General features: G+C 38.5%; 1 protein-coding gene across 1 annotated transcript in view; it reads left to right on the forward strand.

Moving 5' to 3' along the window:
• The first annotated feature begins 4,836 nt into the window (after window positions 1-4,836).
• The window catches only part of PLA2G4A (phospholipase A2 group IVA), a 214,896-nt gene continuing 197,821 nt past the window's right edge, over window positions 4,837-21,911 (forward strand). Inside the window, exon 1 of the mRNA XM_067029703.1 lies at window positions 4,837-4,939. The gene's annotated coding sequence lies outside the window, so the exon portion shown is untranslated. The remainder of the gene's footprint in view (window positions 4,940-21,911) is intronic.

Genomic DNA, 21,911 nt, shown 5'->3' on the forward strand with positions numbered 1-21,911 from the left:
CTAGATAGGAAAATAACACACATGTGAATTGTAGACTTGTGGTTTGTGATTGCATAGTTATGGAACACAGATGGTATGGTAATACCTTAGCTGAAAAATAGTAAAAACTGGTTCCAGAACAGTAAAACAAGAAAAAATTGCCACATTTCAAAAACTAGGGGTACCTTGGATTTCTTAGAAAACAAACCTTACTGAAGAAGATTTCACAATAAAAGTAACAAACCACAAATTTGTGACTCAAGGAGTCAAGCTTCATCTATCTCGAAACACTGCCTTCTTAGAGCCCTTTCTTCTAATTGTATGGACAGGCATGAGAGTGGAGAAAGTATATCTGCTCTTAATTGCCCTTGGACTGGGACTGACACATAAGTTTTACTTATATTCCATTGGTGAGAATTCGTCATATGACACCACCTCGATACTTGGGAATACCATGGTCTAGCAGTGTGCGCAGGAGAATGTAGCAGTTTTGTGAACACACAGCAATTATCTTTGCCACATTGTCCTATCAAATAGATTAGTAAGAGTTATTGATTCTGCCTTGGATATCAGTAACTCTCCTCTTCTCCTTCCCAATGTCTTTAAGCTTGTTTAGGGTGTCATCATCTTTCACTTGGAATACTGCAATAACCTCCTGACTTGTCTTCCTATGACCTGTTTCTCCCTACCACTGTTAGAATACTTTGGCTGTAAATAATACTGGCTTTAGGTAACTTAGGAAAAATTGGGAAATTACTATACAGAGCTATTTATCATCTTATGAACTCCAGAAGCAATAATAAATGTAGGTGCAGGAAAGTCCTGGAAAAAGAGATTGAAAGGGTATCAGGACTGCAACCAATGGTCAGGTATCCACAGTTGGCCTTTAGCTTATTTGGCCTCTCTTTAAGAGAAATTTTTTTTTCTCCCAATCCACCTGGGGTTTCCTATCTTAATGCTGCAAAATATTCAGTGTCTTTTCCTCCAGTATGATACCATTCATAGACAGCTTTGGCATGGAAGTATTTTTTTATACCTGTCTTCTGTCTACAAGGGCTGGGACCAATCTAAGTCATCTATCTCTTTGTATCTCCCACATCCTAACTTGATGTTTTATACAATCCAGGCAGAGTGATTGTTCAATAAATATTCAACAGATCAGTGAATGACCAACAGCATTATGCCATTTTATTCCACCCTGAGCATATTGTTAACCACCTCTGATCTACGAGTTCTTGCACTGATTCAGACTAGTGAGCCTTTCATCCTTCAAGAAGAATTTCTCATGATAAGTCTCTAAGAAGAAGGACGATTGATCCTTTATTTTCTTATCTTCCCTGGCTGTGACACCATAAATTGCCTACATTATGTCCTGTGTTTGACCCCATGGGAAAGTTCTGTGTATTTGTCATTCTTGTAGATATCTGTTAACTCAGAGCTTACAAAGTACTTTTGCACCACACATTAATTATTCTGACTCAAAATTTTCTCATAAAAAAAGGTATTAATAAAATTTAGCTTAGTAGATAATTGTACAGTGTCTTAAGAACTATTTTACATGTATTAATGCGTTTGTTTTTCTTTTTTGTTTTGGTTTTACAACACAATCCCATAAGTAACTAGGGATGGAACTAGTATTTTCCCCAAATCATTTTCCCATTAGTGTTATCTCAAAGATCAAATCTGATAACTGATTTTGTTATCAAATCCCACATGATACCGCTGTCCCACACAGCATTTAGTGAAGCAGTTCTCTTGGAAGCAAAAACAAATGTCATCAAGAAAAAATGGATTGTAGGTGTGCCCCTGGAGGTCGTTGAAAAATGGTGACTGTCGCTGAGCTGAAGGCCTTTTTAAAAGACAACTTGGAAAAAAAGAGGAGTATTAGGGCATTTAAAAGCAAGGATTCAAACTGAAGTTTTCAATGCCCTTGATGGTGAAAGTGAACCCCGACCATCATTGTCTCATGAAAACCTTCTAATTAATAAATTAATTTGGGAGTATTTGGAATTCAACAAATATAAGTATACAGTGTGTGTCCTCACAGCAGAATCTGGTCAACCCATAGTTCCATTGGACAGTTTCTCATCCGTGAACTAAAATCATTTGAACTAGGTTTCAAATCCCAGCTCTACCTTTTACTACCTCTGTGACCTTGGACAACCTACTTAAATTCTCTATGCTTTAGTTTCTTCATGTATTAAAATTGGGACCACAGTAGTACACACCTCGGGAATTCCCTGGCGGTCCAGTGGTTAGAACTCTGTGCTTCCACTGCAGGGGGGCATTGCTTCCATCCTTGGTTGGGGAACTAAGATCCCTGCAAGCCTCCTGGTGTGGCAAAAAAAAAAAAAAAAAAAAAAATAGTACCCATCTCATAGAATTCTTGTGTAGAATAAATGAGCTAATGCCTGTAAAATGCTCAGTAAAGTTGTTAATTGAAAATTTCTTCTTCTTTTTTTTTTGTGGTACGCGGGCCTCTCACTGCTGTGGCCTCTCCCTTGAGGAGCACAGGCTCCGGACGCGCAGGCTCCGCGGCCATGGCTCACGGGCCCAGCCGCTCCGCGGCATGTGGGATCTTCCCGGACTGGGGCATGAACCCGTATCCCCTGCATCGGCAGGCGGACTCTCAACCACTGCGCCACTAGGGAAGCCCGAAAACTTCTTTTTGTTAGAGGAGACACTCAAGTTTTTTCCAGGGTTGAGTACTCATTATAATAGTTAAACCTGACCAATTTTGTTGTTTTCTTTGCAGCTGGCAGTCGATAATGTGTGTATTTAAATAAACTCCAATGTTTTCAAATAAATTTATCATTTTTATTGTTGACATTTACTAAACTCCAGTTAAAGTTATTGACCTTACTCTAAGCAAAAAGAAGCAGCAGAAAGAAACCACCAATGACTAAACTAGCATTCCATATATAGTTACTCACCCCTCACTAGGAGGCAGGTCTTTGTTTCTAGAAACTGATATTTTCCTAATCTTGAAACTAATATTTTGGTCTTAGGGGTATCAGATAGATGCAGGTTGCTGTATCCCAGATTCATTCAAACTACTCCAGATCTGGTGCTTTTGTTCTTTTACAATCTCCTGCAATGTGCCAGGTAGGTGAACAGATATCTGTTGCCATGAGGGATTAAATATAGATAGATGATAGATAGATAGATAGGGATAGATAGATTTTCAGCTCTGTTATTGAGCTAAGCTATTTATGCCAGTTAAATGTATTTCCCCTTTCCAAAATAGCTTTCCAACCAAAAATATAAATTTAAAATTTCTATTTGAGCCTATGTTTCATTCATCTGGAGTACTGTAATACTGTAGTACACATCTATTTATGTACAGCTACTGCTTTGGAGGAAGTAATCCTTCCAGATTCAGGTCAATGTAAATTACATTTTCAGTTATGTCAATTACTTTTGAAACAAAATCTTCCCTTCTATTCTTCTTCCTCCGTTTTCCCCTTCCACTTTCCCTCCTTCCTTCCCTCAATCTCCACTCCAGTCACACTGACCTCCTTCCTGTTCCTGGAGCACACCAGACATGTCCCCTTAGTTGTCTGTTTGGCTAACTCCCTCACTTCTTTGATTTTTTTAATTTTTAAATTTTTTTCCTGAGATTTTTAATAATAATTTGGAGAAGGACTTTTTTTTTTTAAGCATCTTTATTGGAGTATTATTGTTTTACAATGGTGTGTTAGTTTCTGCTGTATAACAAAGTGAATCGGCTATACATATACATATATCCCCTCCCTCACTTCTTTTAAATCTTCACTCAAATCTTTATGATTAAGTTCATTTGAGATTACCCTGAGGATACTTTTTAAAACTGCAAAACCTCCTATGTAACATTTCTTCCACTCAGTTAAAAAATTTTTCCATATCGCTAATCATCTTGCAAAATATATATATTGTTATTATCTATCTCTCCCCACTCAAATGAAAGCTCTACAAGAGCAGAGTAAGGATCTTTGCTTTGCTCACTGCTGCATCCCAAGAAACTAGAACATATTAAGTACTCAAAATACTCGTTGAATAAATGGGTGGAATAAAACGTGTAAAGGGCAGGATGCATTCCACCGGTCTAAGCTGGTCAAATATAGGTCTCTATGTTCACAAATGAATTGTGTGAAATTACTGTGCTTTCTGGTAAAATAATAAAGTAAGATATATGTATCTTTTTTTTTTCTATTCTAAAAAGAGAGTCCTCCCTTTTCAGATCAGATGGAACTAAAATCTGTTAGGCTACCATGGCCTTTTAAAAAAGTAGATATGCAGAAAAACTTCAGTAAATTTATTGCATTCTTAGTTATAATAATAAAGTAGTTACTTTTTTTTTTTTTTTTGCGGTACGCGGGCCTCTCACTGTTGTGGCCTCTCCGGTTGCGGAGCACAGGCTCTGCACGCGCAGGCTCAGCGGCCATGGCCCACGGGCCCAGCCGCTCCGCGGCATGCGGGATCCTCGCGGATCGGGGCACGAACCCGTGTCCCCTGCATCGGCAGGCGGACTCTCAACCACTACGCCACCAGGAAGCCCTAAAGTAGTTACTTTTGAAAGTAAAAATATATATTTATAAGTCAGGGGAAAGCTTTGTGAGGTTTTAAAAAAAAAGAGTGCTAGAGATGGAATCTGGGGTCAGGTATTTCTTGTGCCTCTTCATTTCTTGGCAACTAGCTTTTTCTTTTTTTACATTTATTTTAATGAAAACTACAATTTTATTCATTCCTGAAGGTTTGCATTCACACAAATTGTGCAAATTGTTCTCCATGTGGAAAAACAACCAAACCAAAGTCATATTTTTAGAAAGCGTTGCTCTAACTTTCTGCTCAGTTACAGTCTCTTTGTGTTCTGGCTTTCCAGGCCTCCTGTCCACAGAGCTTCCACCAGGGAAACCCTCAGTGTCACCCTCATTGGAGCCGAGGGGACTGAAGAAATGACCAACTTGTCTCAGACTCAGCAGTAAGTTAACCTTTCTGCTCTCACCCCTCGTTTCTCATCTTCCACAACGGGCTTCTACCTACTTTCTGTGAGCTGGCCCCTCTGTATTTCCCAATTCTGACAACCTTCCAAGTATTGAAATCACTTTGTTGCCAAGAACCTCCTTTGGTCCTTACAGTTCTCCTCTCTGGACTGGAGCCTTTTGCCTGAACCCGATGGAATAAAAGCAACTGACAGTGCATTAATCTCCCTCAATGAACTTCCAAGTTGCATCTCATCTCGTGTCTACCTAGATCCATCAAATACTGGCATCACAGCCTTTTCCTCCCACAATTGATGCTGGAGTCTGTCTCCCCATTGTTTATCTTTCAATTACCTTCTACTTTCCCTTGCCATACATTTCTGTACTATTTTCTGCCTACATAGGTGAACTTCCTACCCGCTGTCTGCCTCACTCTACTCTATGGGTAGTATTACAATTCTTCGCCATTCAAAGAATCCTGCCGCGGTTATCCATATTATCCTGGCCATATTTCAAGATACAAGTTTTATCTATTTAAAAAAAAAAAATCAGAATAAATAGATTAGATAATTTGCAGTCTTCTGTTCTGTCAGTGTTTATTTGTGAATCTGTAAAAACAAGCAGCCAAGCATGTCATGAACATTTTTACTGCAATATGCACAGGCATTTAGCAGCAGCTAAGCCAAGCTCAAAATGAGACAAAGACAGAGCCACCATTGGCATTGTTTGAGTGATACAGGAAGTAAAACAGCCTCCATCCACCAGATTTCTCTTATTTGAAAACTCTTCATTATATCATTCAGCATCCGTAGAGAATATAGAAGTTGGACAATTGTTATTGGAATACATGGGAATTTGAAGTAAAAATATCTAGGATAAACCAGCAACTCGGGCAGCTCATTTGGAAAAGAGGAAGGAACTATTTCATCTTTGGAGAACCAAAGCAATGAAAATGTCTGTATTGGGAGTTGATTCTGCTCTTACAATGTTCTGGATGCTTTAAAAATTCTCTTTAGACCCACAGTTGACCAGGTTGAAGAGAGGATGTTTTCACACCCCTTGGCCTGTGTAATCTCTTCCTGCTTTATCTGTGCTGCAGTGGCAAGCACAAGTAGTGACAGGCAGAGTTTCTGAAAGAAGTCTCCTTGCTCTACAAATCATCTGGAAGTGCACTGAAGTGCACGTGAGAGGTGTGGACTAGACGATCCATTGTCATTTCTAGTTATAATGATCTCTGATTCAAGGTATGTGTCTATGCTCATCTTTTTTTTTTTTTTTTTTTTATTTATATTTTTTATTATTTTTTTTTTTTTGCTGTACGTGGGCCTCTCACTGCTGTGACCTATCCCTTTGCGGAGCACAGGCTCCGGACGCACAGGCTCAGCGGCCATGGCCCATGGGCCCAGCCGCTCCGCGGCATGTGGGATCCTCCCAAACCAGGGCACGAACCCGTGTCCCCTGCATCGGCAGGCAGACTCTCAACCACTGCGCCACCAGGGAAGCCCCTATGCTCATCTTAAATTCACAATATGTGCTTTCTTTAAAACTTCTTACTGGGTTTTAGAACACAACATTTACTTTACTATATATTTTATAACTGCCTTATGAATTTAAAAATATGTTATTTTCTTTACAATCTCCTAAGAGAATTGCCACAAAATGCAAAGTCAAAAATAAGGTAGAGACCAGGGCAATAAAAATCCCTTTAATGAAAAAGGGTGTCCACTCTAACAAACACAGTTCCTGACTTGGAGAAGCAGTCAGAAGTTGGATGTTTTCTTGCTGATTACGTAAGGCTGGTTGCAGCCAGACTCTGACCTGATGGACTGCATCTCGTCCTGCCTTGTTCTCTGTGCACTGTAAGTAAGCCTTCTATCCTGAGGGATCTTAGGAAGCACATAAAGTGTTAGAAAACAGGCAGAACCTTCATCACAGAGCACTTACCATGAGATCTTGCATTCTGGAACTCAAAAGGAATCTCAGAGTAATTTAGTAAAAGTCCTCCACTTTTCAGATAAGGAAACCGCAATCCAGAGAAGTAATGAGTTGCCCACGGCCATATAGATAGTATGTGGGCCAACGTGAGCCTAGAGGTCAGGTTTCTTCTCTGGAAGCTAGTCTTCTCCCCCTTTGCCATCTTCCTTCACTCATCTTCTTTTTTTTTTTTTTTTTTGTGGTATGCGGGCCTCTCACTGTTGCGGCCTCTCCCGTTGCGGAGCACAGGCTCCGGACGCGCAGGCTCAGCGGCCATGGCTCACGGGCCCAGCCGCTCCGCGGCATGTGGGATCTTCCCGGACCGGGGCACGAACCCGCATCCCCTGCATCGGCAGGCGGATTCTCAACCACTGCGCCACCAGGGAAGCCCCACTCATCTTCTATAATGATTCATTGGCTGGCTTCCTAATTCTGGGAGACTGAGCTCTAGGATCATCGTTGTATCCACTGGAAATTCAGATCTGCAGCCAGGCAGGCATAGTGGAAACTATGGATTCTGGAGTAAAATCCCAGCACTGCTGCTTACTAGCTGTGTGAGCTATGGTAAATAAGTTTATCACTTTAGGTTCAGTTTCATCATGTATAAAATAAACATCAGAGAGTTACTATTCCCACCCAGTCCTGAATACTCAGTATCTTTTCGTTCCTTCCCTCCCTTTGTTTTCCTCCATGAAGTTCCATGTCTTTTGTCACAGCTTCTTGAAACAAAACAACTTAATGTTATGAATATATCATTTTAAATGGTTACCCTTGGGTGTAAGAATTTCTTATAATAATCATTTAATAATTAACACACATTTTCATTTTAGACAGGGTTGAAAGAAAATGTTCTTGCTCTATTTTTCACTTGAGTTTGTAGTATTAGTGACCCTGAGTCTAGTTACAAAAGGCAACCGGAATGGTTCAATTATTCAGATAAAAACACGAGACATAGTCTAGATTTTTCCAATTCTTTTAATAAGCTCCTATCTTGTGGGAGTTTGTGTTCTTGTTCCCAGAAAAAAAGGCAACATTAAGCAAGTTGAAACTACAGGCATACCTTGTTTTATTGCACTTCACTTTATTGCATTTTTTACAATCAAAAGTCTATGGCAACTGGGAGTCAAGCATGTCTATTGGTACCATTTTCCCAACAGCATTTGTTCACTTCACATCTTTGCCATATTTTGGTAATTCTCAAACTATTTGAAACTTTAAAATTATTACTATATTTGTTATGGTGATTATGATCAGTGATCTTCGATGTTAATATCATCAAAGAGGCATCACAAACTACGCCCATATAGGACAGTGAACTTAATCCATAAATATTGTGTGCATTCTGACTACTCCACCAACTGGCTGTTCCCCCATCTCTCTCCCTCTCCTCAGGCCTCCCTATTCCCTGAGACACAACAATATTGAAATTAGGCCAATTAATAACTCTGCAGTGGCCTCTAAGTGTTTAAGTGAAGGGAGGAGTGGTATGTCTTTCACTTTAAATCAAAAGCTAGGAATAAGATTAAGCTTAGTGAGGAAGGAATGTCAAAAGCCTATTTATCTGAAAGCTAAGCCTCTTGTGCCAACCAGTTAGTAAAGTTGTGGATGCAAAGGAAAAGTTCTTAAAGAAGATTGAAAGTGCTACTCTAGTGAAATCATGAATGATAAGAAAATGAAACGGCCTTATTGGTGATATGGAGAAAGTTTCAGGGGTTTGGATAGAAGATCAAACCAGCCACAACATTCCCTTAAGACAAAGCTTAATCCAGAGCAAGACCCTAAGTTTCTTCAATTCTAGAAAGCCCGAGAGAAGTGAGGAAGCTGCATAAGGAAAGTTTGAAGCTAGTAGAGATTGTTTTATGAGGTTGCAAGAAAGAAGCTATCTCCATGACATAAAAGCACAAGGTGAAGCAGCAAGTCCTGTTGTAGAGATTGCAGCAAGTTATCCGGAAGATCTAGCAAAGATAATTAATGAAGATGGTTACACCAAACAACAGATTTTCAATGTAGACAGAGCAACCTTCAGTTGGAAGAACATGCCATCTAGCACTTCATATCTAGAGAGGCGAAGTCAATGCCTGGCTGCAAAGCTTCAAAGGATAGGCTGACTCTTGCTGGTGACTTGAAGCTGATGACTTGAAGTTGAAGCCAATCCTCATTTACCATTCTGAAAATCCTAGGGCCCTTAAGAATTATGCTAAATCTACTCTGCCTGTGCTCTATAAATGAAACAACACAGCCTGGATGACAACACATCTGTTTACAACGTGATTTACTGACTATTTTAAGCCCACTGTTGAGACCTACTTCTCAGAAAAAAAGATTCCTTTTCAAAATACTACTGCTCATTGAGAATGCACCTGGTTACCCAAGAGCTCTGATAGAGACATACAATGAGATTAATGTTGTTTTCATGCCTGCTGACACAAAGTCCATTCTGCAAACCAAGGATCAAGGAGTTATCTCAATATTCAGGTCTTATTATTAAAGAAATGCACTTCATTAGGCTATAGCTGCCATAGACAGTGATTCCTCTGATGGATCTGGGCAAATTCAATGGAAAACCTTATGGAAAGGATCCACTATTCTGGATGCCATGAAGAACATTTGCGATTCATGGAACGAGGTCACGTTATCAACATTAACAGAAGTTTATGAGAAGTTGATTCCAACCCTCATGGATGATTTAGAAGTGTTCAAGATTTCAGTGGAGGAAGGAATTGCAGATATGGTAGAAATAGCAGGATGAACTAGAATTAGAAGTGGAGCCTGGAGATGGGACTGAATTTCTGTAATCTTATAATAACACTTGAACAGGTGAGGAGTTGCTTCTTATGGATGAGCAAAGAAAGTGGTTTCTGAAGATGGAATCTACTCCTGGTGAAGAGGCTGTGAAGATTGTTGAAATGACAACAAAGGATTTAGAATATTACATACACTTAGATGACACAGCAGCAGCAGTTTGAGAGGACTGATGCCTACTTTGAAAGAAGTTCTACTGTGAGTAAAATGGTCTCAAACTGCATAGCATGCTATAGAGAAATTGCTCATGAAAGGAAGGGTCAACTGATGCGGCAAGCTCCATCGCTACCTTATTTTAAGAAATTGTCACAGCTACCCCAGCCTTCAGCATCCACCACCCTGATCAGTCAGCAGGCCATCAACAGTGAGGCAAGACCTTCTACCCCCCAAAACATGATGACTTGCTGAAGGCTCAGATGATGGTTAGCTTTTTTTTTTAGCAACAACATATTTTTTAGTTAAGGTATGTACATTGTTCTTTAGACATAATGCTGTTGCATACTTAATAGACTACGGTACAGTGTAAACATAACTTTTATGCGCACTGGGAAACCAAAGAGTTGTGTGATTCGCTTTATTGCAATAATCGCTTTGCTGTTGTGGTCTGGCACTGAACTCACAATATATTCAAGGTATGCCTGTAGTCTTGCCTGCTTCTCATTTGTAAACATAGGATACTGGCTTATTATTTCTTGATTTGCAAGGAACTTCCAGAATGCAATCCTTACCTGTTTCAGCTCAGTTACTGCCTACCACCCGGGCCCCAAGGCCTTCCTCTGTGTAGCTCCATGAACTGCCCTTTCTGTTTTCATCTTTTTTCTTCCCCTCTGCCAATAAACATGTTAACTTTTCTCTTAATATAAGCAAAAATAAACTTAAACCTTCCCTTTTCTTTCATACATCATCTTGTTTGTGTCTTTCCCCTGTTTCTCCTACTCTGAAGTCCATTATACTCTAACCTCAGCCTCAAACCCTCTACTAAACTCTCCTTATTAGGTATTGAAGACACTGCTATTGCCAAAGTCAATGAGTCTCAACCAAGTTACAACTTGGTTTCTCTTTGACCATATGATACTCTTCCCTTTCTCTTGGTTTTTTTAAAAAAGCTTTTCTTTTTTTTTCTTTGAAAAAAAAATTTATTTATTTTTGGCTGCATTGGGTCTTCATTGCAGTGCACAGGCTTCCCATTGTGGTGGCTTCTCTTGTTGCAGAGCATGGGCTCTAGGCATGTGGGCTTCAGTAGTTGTGGCACACGGGCTCAGTAGTTGTGGCTCGTGAGCTCTAGAGTGCAACCTCAGTAGTTGTGGTGCCCAGGCTTCGTTGCTCCATGACATGTGGGATATTCCCGGACTAGGGCTCGAACCCGTTTCCCCTGCATTGGCAGGCAGATTCTTAACCACTGCACCACCAGGGAAGTCTCAAAAAAACTTTTCTTTAAAACAAACCCCCAAATCTCATTTTAGAAAATTAGAAAATACAGAGAAGCAAAAAGAAACAAAAATCACTGACATTCCATTACCTAGGACAAACTACCCAATGCAGCTCACTATGAGCACACACACACACACACACACACACACACACACACACACACACACAACATACATTCACCCCTCCCTCCACGAGAATATGCTATTTATTGTATTTGGTATTGTTTTGTTCATTAATGTATTGTAAACTTTATTCCATGTCAAAAGTCCTAATTGTAATTTTGTCAAGGTTTTAGAAGTTATTTTAAAATGAACCAAATAAATCTAATGAGTAGTTCTTAAAAATCTTTTTAGCTAATTATATATAATATGCAAACAACAAAATAAAGCACATATATCTACACTAATATTACATCAGGTAACATTTTAAGGCAAAATATTACTAGAGAGTAAAGAAGTTCATTTTATACCGATTAGAATTAATTTCCTGATTTAATTCATCAGAAGAATGTAATAATATTTAATTTGTATGCCAAGTAAAATTGTAACCTAAAAAGAGAAAAAGTAGACAAGGTCAGAACTACAAAGAAATAGGAAAATCCACAACCATAGTGAGACATTTTAACACACTTCTCATAGTATTTGGTAGAGCAAACAGGCACACACAAAAAACCAGTATGGAAATACAAGATTTGAATAATAAAGTTAAAAATTACCTAATAATAAAATATGGAACACTGCACATGATTGCAGAATAGCATGTTTGTAAGTACACATAAAGCATTTACAAAAAGTTCACTATATTCTAGGTCATAAAGAATCTTAAAATTTAAAATGCTAAAATATATCCTCTGACCTTATATTAAGCTATTGATATAGTTAATAATAACTATTTTGTAATTGCCACGTATTTGGAAATTAACTTCTAAATAAAGCATGAGTCGAAAGTGACTGCAAAATAATCACCACAATAAGCCCAGCTACCATTCATCACCACACATGGTTACAATTTTTTTCTCTTGTGATGAGGGCTTTTAAGATCTACTCTCTTCACAACTTTCAAATATGCTGAACAGTATTATTAACTCTTGTCACCATGCTGTACGTTACACACCCATGACATTTATTTTATAATCACATGATAAAAACTTAATCCTTTTTAAGGATTTATCAATCTTCTGAAAAAAATTCTTGGGACTTCCCTGGCAGTCCAGTGGTTAAGACTCTGCGCTTCCAATGCAGGGGGCACGGGGTTGATCCCTGGTCAGGGAACTAAGATCCCCCATGACGAATGCGTCCCCCCCAAAAAAAACCTTCTTGTCAATACTCTTTACCATATTTCTACTGCATGCTTTTCTTTATTATTAAATGAGTTCTTTATGTATTAAAGATAGCAAACTTTCATACTATATGTTATAAACATGTGCCAATTGTCACTGATATTTTTGATGTATAATTTTTTTTTGATGTATAACTTTATTCATTTCTTTATATGGATTCCTTCAGTGTGGTAACAAATAATGAAGTATTTTAAAAGCAGTTTGATAATATTACATAGATATGACAAAGCTTAGATATGAGGTTGGGTATAAAAAGGTAGAACATATAATAGACAAAGTCTTCTACCAACTGAATGCTTTAAGCATTTCATTAATAATTTAAAATAGGGAGATAATGCACATGAAAGAACACTGGATTTAGAGTCAGAACTCCTGAGTCTGAATCTCAGGTCTGCAATTTGCTTGTTGTGTGACCTGGCTAGGTCAGTGCCTCTCCCTCTGTGTTGAAAATTGCCACTTAAATACAGTTAATGTCCCTAGTTCATGTGGTCTCTTTATCTCTTTATTTCTTTAAAAATAATTTCACTTGAGATTCAATTGTGTAGAAAACTTAGAAATGCCAACATTACAACAAGTGTCAATGCAATGTTAATTTCTTATCTATGTAAACAATAATTGTCTGGAGCATTCCTTTTACTACATAGCAAATTTTTTCTGTATGACTTTAGTATGCCCTCAGGACGTACATAACTAACATTCTTTTCAAGAAGAAGATACCTAAAGCGAATAAATGGTTATCTTTATTATACCAGCAGAGGTAAGGCATTTCAAAACCTAGGCTCTTAAATAATCTATTCCTCTGTGTGTGTGTGTGTGTGTGTGTGTGTGTGTGTGTGTGTGTTGTTGCTTTTGGATGTGTGGAAATATTTAGAATTTCACTTAAACATGAGACACACACACACGCACACACACACACACACACACACCTTAAAACGATAAAGGTTTAAAGAATTTTAAAACTAAAACAAATATATATGAACACAAGACTGGTGTTTGTTCCCTCTTACTTCTCAAAGACCCATTGCCATCACCCAGAGCTAGAGCTAGAGTTCTTAGTTGCAAAGGTAGATGGCTTTTTGTAAAGTACTAACTAAAAGCAGGAAAGGAGAAAACAAAAGAGGAAAAAATAATAAAAATATTACTAATATTACACAAACTCAGATAATAAATGATAATAGAGGTAATGTTTCCTAGCTAATTTTGTGAAGTCTGTGTAATTCTGATACCAAAAAAGCTGAAGACATTGCAAGAAAAGAAAAATTATAAATTAATATTCCTTATAAATATACATACAAAATTTTTAACAGAATATGAACAAATCAAATATAGCAACATAGAAAAAGCATAATACTTTATTGGTTTAACATAAAAGTTCCACAATGTGATTTAAATATTAATGTGAGGAGAAATGTTATATAATTCAATAGATGCAGAAAAAGACTTTATCAAATTTCAGCTCTAAATTATGATAAAAACTATCTGCAAAATAAGAATAGAAGAAAAAGTTCTTAGTCAGAAAGGCATATACAAAAATTCCAGAGCTAATATCATTCTTACTGATGAAATGCTGAATGCTCTTCCTTAAACACAGAGAAAAGGCATGGGTGTCCACATTTTTTTTAATAGACATTTTTTAGAGTAGTTTTTGGCTCACAGCAAAATTGAGAAGAAGGTATACAGACTCATACACCCCTGGTGCTGACATATGCACAGCCTCCCCCCATAATCAATATGTCCCTCCAGAGTGGTATATTTGTTACAATCCGTGAACCTGCATTGACACATCATTATCACCCAAAGCCCAAGCTTTACATCAGAGTTCATTCGTGGTGTTGTACATTCTACGAATTTTGATGAAAGTAAAATCACATTTATCCACAATTGTAGCATTGTACAGAATAGTTTCTTTTTTCTTTTTTTTAAAAAAATAAAGTTATTTATTTATTTATTCATTTTTAGCTGCATTAGGTCTTCATTGCTACGCATGGGCTATCTCTAGTTGCGACGAGCAGGGGGTGCTACTCTTCATTTCAGTAGTTGTGGCACGTGGGCTCAGTAGTTGTGGCTCGTGAGCTCTAGAGTACAGGCTCAGTAGTTGTGGCGCATGGTCTTAGCTGCTCCATGGCATGTGGGGTCTTCCCAGACCAGGGCTCGAACCCATGTCCTCTGCATTGGCAGGCGGATTCTTAACCACTGTGCCACCAGGGAAGTCCCAGAATAGTTTCATTGCCCTAAAAATCTGTGCCACCAGGGAAGTCCCAGAGTAGTTTCATTGCCTTAAAAATCCTCTGTACTCAGCGTGTTCATCTGTCTCCCCTCCTCCAAGCCCTTGGAGACTACTGATCCTTTTACTGTTTTAATAGTCTTACTCTTTCGAGAATGTCATATGGTCTGAATCATATTCTACGTAACCTTTCAGATTGGCTTCTTTCACTCACTAATATGCATTTAAGATCCCTCTGTGTCTTTTCATGGCTTGGTAGCTTATTTCTTTTTTGCTCTGAATAATATTCAGGTGTCTGCATGTACCACAGTTTATTTATCCATTCGTCTACTGAAGGACAAGGACATCTTGGTTTCTTCCAAGGTTTGGCAGTTATGAATAAAACTGCTATAAACATTCTTGTGCCGGTTTTCATGTGGACATAAGTTTTCAATTTATTTTGGTGAATACCAAGGAGTACAACTGCTGGATCATATTAGTTTTGTAAGAAACTGCCAACTGTCTTCCAAAGTGGCTGTACAATTTTGTATTCCCATTAGTAGTGAATGAAAGTTCCTATTGCTCCACATCCTCATCAGCATTTGGAGTTGTCAGTACTTCGGATTTTGACCATTCTAATAGATATCATTCTGTAGTGATATCTAATGGTTTTAATTTGCAATTCCCTAATGACATTTGATGTTAAGCATCTTTTCGTATGTTTATTTTCCATCTGTATATCTTCCTTGGTGAGCTGTCTGTTGAGGTCATCTTTTTATTTTTACTTATTTATTTAAAATTTATTTATTTATTTTTATTTGGCTGTGTCAGTTGCAGCATGTGGGATCTTCGTTGCAGCATGGGGGATCTTTTGTTGTGGTGTGCAGGTTCTTCATTGTGGCACACTGGCTTCTCTCTAGTTGTGGCACACGGGCTCCAGAGCTTGCAGGCTGAGTAGTTGTGGCATGCGGCACTCTCTAGTTGTGGCTTGTGGGCTCTAGAGTGCACAGGCTTAGTTGCCCTGTGGCATGTGGGATCTTAGTTCCCCGACCAGGGATGAAACCCATGTCCCCTGCATTGGAAGGTGGATTCTCTTTTTTTATATATATATAGTTTTTGTTTGTTTTTAATTTAATTTATTTATTTATTTATTTATTTTTGGCTGTGTTGGGTCTTCATTTCTGTGCGAGGGCTTTCTCTAGTTGTGGCTAGTGGGGGCCACTCTTCATCGCGGTGTGTGGGGTGCGCAGGCCTCTCACTATTGCGGCCTCTCTTGTTGCGGAGCACAGGCTCCAGACGCGCAGACTCCGTAATTGTGGCTCACGGGCCTAGTTGCTCCGCAGCATGTGGGATCTTCCCAAACCAGGCTTGAACCCATGTCCCCTGCATTGGCAGGCAGATTCTCAACCACTGCGCCACCAGGGAAGCCCTGGAAGGCGGATTCTTAACCACTGCACCACCAGGGAAGTATCTCGTCTGTTTATTTTAAAAATCAGGTTGTTCATTTTCTTATTGTTGAGTTTCAAGAGTTCTTTGTATATTTTGGATAATAGTCCTTTATCAGATATGTCTTTTGGAAAATTTTCTCCCAATCTGTAACTTGTCTTCTTATTCTCTTGCAGGATGTCCACTTTTATAACTTCGATTTAAAATTGCAATAGAGGTCCTATCTAGTGCAGTACAGCAAGAAAAATAAATAAAAGACATATAGATTAAAAAAAGGAAACAATAAAGCTGCCTCAATTTGTAGGTGACATGATTGTACTTATAGACTTTCCTAAGTAATCTATACAAGATCTACTAGAACTTACAGGTAAATTTAGCAATGTTTTAGTATCAAAACCAATGTGCAAAAATAAATTGTATTTTTATATTTCCAACATTTGAAAGTAAGATTCAAAATAGCATTTATAATAACACTCAAAATCATAAATACTTAGGGATAAATTTAACAGTATTTGAATAAAACCTCTACATTAAAATATTAAATATTATGAGAGAAATGAAAGAAGACCTTAAATAAGTGGAGATATATCATGCTTATGAATTGCAAGACTCAACATAATTAAATGTTCAGTTGTCCCCAAATTGGTCTATTGATCTTTGCAATCACAATCTTAGCACACTTTTTTTTTTTTTTTTTTTTTTTTTTTTTTTTTTTGCGGTATGCGGGCCTCTCACTGCTGTGGCCTCTCCCGTTGCGGAGCACAGGCTCCGGACGCGCAGGCCTAGCGGCCATGGCTCACGGGCTTAGTTGCTCCGCGGCATGTGGGATCTTCCCGGACCAGGGCACGAACGCGTGTCTCCTGCATCGGCAGGCGGATTCTCAACCACTGCGCCACCAGGGAAGCCCTCTTAGCACACTTTTAAAGTAGAAGTTGACAAGATAACTGTAAAATTTGTGTAGAAATTCAAAAGAACCTAAAAGAAGCAAAACAAATGTTTTAAGTAAAATTTTTTTTTCAGTAAATGGTGTTGAAACCAGTGGACATCCATATGGGAAAAATTTAAAAATAAACAACAACAACCGCAAAAAAACTTGACCTCTACCTCAAGTCATATGCAAATGTTAATTTGAAATGAATGATAATCCTAAATGCAAAAGCCAAAACTATTAAGCTCCTAGAATAAAATAGGAGAATATATTTGCAAGTTTGTGTTGTGCAAATATTTGCAGAAATGACACAGAAATAAAGATAAATTTAAAAGAAAAAATAATAAATTGAATGTTAAAATTCAAAACTTCTTTTAAAATTTTTTAAAATAAATTTATTTATTTATTTTTGGCCGTGTTGGGTCTTCATTGCTCTGCGCGGACTTTCTCTAGTTGCGGCGAGCGGGGGCTACTCTTTCGTTGCGGTGCGCAGACTTCTCACTGCGGTGGCTTTTCTTTGTTGCGTAGCACGGGCTCTAGGCGTGCAGGCTTTGGTAGCTGTGGCACATGGGCTCAGTAGTTGTGGCTTGCAGGCTCTAGAGCGCAGCCTCAGTAGTTGTGGAGCACGGGCTTAGTTGCTCCGCGGCATGTGGGCTCTTCCCAGACCAGGGCTCGAACCTGTGTCCCCTGCATTGGCAGGCGGATTCTTAACCACTGTGCCACCAGGAAAGTCCCCCAAATTCCAAACTTCTGCTCAGCAAGAGACATTACTAAGGAAATGAATATACAAACCATAGACAGAAGAAAAATACTTGCAACACATATATTTGAGAAAAGGACTGGTATTCAGAATATAGAAAAAAATACCTACATTTCAAAAATAAAAAGATAATCAACCCAATATAAAAATGAATAGAAGACTTGCACAGATACTTCTCAAAGAAAGATATATAAATGGCCAATAGGCAAATGAAAATGTGTTCAACATCCTTAATTAGTAGAAAAATGCAAATTAAAACTACTATGTGAGGGACTTCCCTGGTGGTCCAGTGGGTAAGACTCCGCGGTCCCTATGCAGGGGGCTCGGGCTCGATCCCTGGTCAGGGAACTAGATCCCATATGCGTGCTGCAACTAAGATCCCGCATGCTGCAATGAAGATCCTGAGTGCCCCAACTAAGACCAGGTGCAGCCAAAATAAATAAATAAATAAATAAAAATCTTAAAAAAAAAAAAAAAAAACTACCATGTGAAATAATTACATAGCCACTAAGAAAGGCTAAAATGAAAAGACATAATCAAATGTTGATGAAGGTGTAAAGCAAATAGAATACTGTTGGTGGGAGTGTAAAATGGTATATCTATTTTGGAAAACTGGTAGTTTTTGAAAGGCTTAAACATACTTCTATGATCCAGCAAGTCCAGTTTTATTCAAGAGAAATAAAAATAAATGCCTAAAAATACTTGTACAACAATATTCACAGCAGCTTTATTTCTAGTAGACCAAACCTGGAAACAGTCTAGATTTCCATTAACGGAAGAAGGAATATACAAATATACAATGGACTAACCGTCAGTTATAAAAAAGGAATAAATTACAGATGCATGCAGCAGCATTATACAGAGTGAAAGAATCCTGATGTCATGAAATATATATTTGTATGGAGTGGTAGTACAAACAATATATATATATTTTAAAACCTGGCTCATTGTAGGTCATCAATGCATAATTTTTTTTTAATTTATTTATTTTTGGCTGCATTGGGTCTTCGTCGCTGCATGTGGGCTTTCTCTAGTTTCAGCGAGCGGGGACTACTCTTTGTTGCAGTGCACAAACTTCTCATTGCGGTGGCTTCTCTTGTGGAGCATAGGCTCTAGGTGCATGGGCTTCAGTAGTTGTGGCACGTGGGCTCAGTAGTTGTGGCTCGTGGGCTCTAGAGTGCAGGCTCAGAAGTTGTGGCACACAGGCTTAGTTGCTCCATAGCGTATGGGATCTTCCTGGTCCAGGGCTCGAACCCATGTCCCCTGCATTGGCAGGTGGATTCTTAACCACTGCGCCACGAGGGAAGTCCAAAAGTCACCATTTTTTGATGGTGATGGAAAATCTGAGCAAAGCTATTCCTTGGTGTGAAGAGATTGACTAGATTGAGGCATAAGGGAATTTTCTGGAGCCATGAAAATGTTCTATATTTTGATAGGGAGTAGATTATATGAGTTTAACCATTTGTCAGAACTGTGTCTTTAAGGTCTATCTACTTCACTGCAGTAAAATTGACCTCAATAAAAAAAATTTTTTTAATGGCACAAAGCAAATACTAATGGGAAACTAATATTCACAATACAAGATACTTAATTTTTTCTGTAGATATTCTACCAGGCCAGCAGACTGTCATAAAGGCCCTTCCTTGACCCTCCCCACCCCAGACCCTTCAGGATCTTGTTTTCCTCTTTTCTCATCCAGTAGGAGATCTATGCAGAGCGGAGAATGACTGACATCCCTGCTGGAGGTCGAGATATAGTCTACTTTAGTGAGTCAGTGGGAATGTGGGGATTAACTCCTTTGTTCATATTTCTTTCTGATTCTACTAGTCTATCATTACAGGCTAACTTCAACTCTGACTCAATACACTTCTATGATATTACAAAACGTGATTTCCCAATATTATCCAGGGATTGGTCACTGAGTCTGCTAAGACACATTTTTTCCTGGTCCATAGATTGCTATTCTTTTGCGGTCACAGTGGTCTTTTGACATGACATTTCTTCTGCCAGAAATTTTTTTAAGGTCATAAGACTTATGTATAATTTGTGATGCAGGTTTTTGTTACGACAACTCGTTTGGGTCACTTTCTCTTTGATTCAGTGGTATACAAGGAGAAATGATTGGCAAACTTTTAGTTTCTACATTACAATAAAAATTCTACTTTAGTACCCTCTCTCTTTTTTTTTTTTTTTTTTTTTTTTTTGTGGTACGCGGGCCTCTCGCTGTTGTGGCCTCTCCCGTTGCGGAGCACAGGCTCCGGACGCGCAGGCTCAGCGGCCATGGCTCACGGGCCCAGCCGCTCCGCGGCATGTGGGATCTTCTCGGACCGGAGCACGAACCCGTGTCCCCTGCATCGGCAGGCGGACTCTCAACCACTGCACCACCAGGCAAGCCCACCCTCTCATATTTTTTATTACGTTTTCCATGTTATTATTTACTCATTGTGTGAGATTGATGGAATAGTGCTAATAAGTAACCAGTAGTACCATAAAAACTGTGCCCTAGATTAATGGTATATGTGAACTCTGGGACGTACGGTCTAAAACATTTTTTTTCATTTTACACACATGTAGTCTATAGAGAGAAGATAAGGCGATTGCTGTAATTTCTAAGTATATGCATGATAAAAGAGACACAATTTTTCTTACCGGGAAAGTTTGACTGTGGTACCAAAGTGCTCAGTATTACAACAGTTTCCAGGAGGCACTTCCTGTCTTTAGTGGGCTGCTTAATATTGTTTAGGTTTTTAGTATGTGACCAAACATTTGGAGACCTGAATTGTTTTGGTTACAGTTAACAACCAGATAAATGAAGTGGGTTCTAATAACTACTTATTCAACATCCTGTAAGAATAAAATGTTTGAGGGGTTTTTGTCTCCTGACAATTCTTGTATTTGTGAGTCTTTGAAGAGAAAAAAAAAAAAAAAAACTCATTGGATAAATTCAGGTGTAGCTGACCTGCCATAATGACCTCTCTTAGAGATCTAGCTGGGGAGATTGGATTTGCCTGAAGCTTAATCTCTTGGGATTGGTATGCTTGAGAGTTCTGGAACATGTTTTTCCATTCAGCATTAAATACAATTTTTTTTTTTTTTTTTTTTTTTTTTTTTTTTTTTTTTTTTTTTTTTGTGGTACGCGGGCCTCTCACTGTTGTGGTATCTCTCCCGGACGGGAGCACGAACCTGCGTCCCCTGCATCGGCAGGTGGACTCTCAACCACTGCACCACCAGGGAAGCCCACAATTGTTATTCTTTCATATTTATGTATCTGGGCAGCCAAAGCCTGATGAAACGACTCCCAAGGAGTTGACAGATAAGGTTGGGTGAAAGACAAGTAATTCACAGATTTAACATCATCACTCCCATGAAATCTTTTCTGTTCCACTCCTTTCCCCAGTCCATGCACCCCTACATTTTGTACATATTATTAGATTTGCATGAATTAACACATTATATTTATTTTTAAAACAGTTTTTTAGATATAATTCATATACCATAAAATTCACTCCTTTAAAGTGTACATGCTGGTGGTTTTACATACATTCTGAGATATGTACAATTACTAAAATCTAATTTTCAAATATTTTGAGCACCCCTCCCCAAAGAAAATCCATACCCATTAAGTAGTCACTCTCCATTTTTCTCTTCCCCCCCAGCCTCTAGAACCACTAATCTAAATTTGGTCTCTATGGATTTGTCTATCTGGACATTTCACCTAAATGGAATCATATAGTATTTGGTCTTTTGTGACCAGCTTCTTTCACTTAATGTATTTCCAAGATTCATTCATGTTGTAGCAGGTAGTACTTCATTCCTTTTTACTGCTGAATAATATTTCATTGTATACCACATTTTGTTTAACCATTTATCAGTTGATTAGCATTTGAGGTTTTTCCATGTTTTAGCTGTACTGAATAAAACTACTATGAATATTCATGTACAAGTCTTTGGTGAACATTTTTTTTTCTCTTGATATATACCTGTGAGTGAAATTGCTGGGTAGTAGTATAACACTGTGTTTAACATCTTAAGAAGCGGCCAAATTGTTTTCCAAAGTGACTGCATCATTTTACATTTCCCCCAGCAGT

This window comes from Kogia breviceps, chromosome 1 (assembly GCF_026419965.1).
Source record: "Kogia breviceps isolate mKogBre1 chromosome 1, mKogBre1 haplotype 1, whole genome shotgun sequence".
Lineage (NCBI taxonomy): Eukaryota > Metazoa > Chordata > Mammalia > Artiodactyla > Physeteridae > Kogia > Kogia breviceps.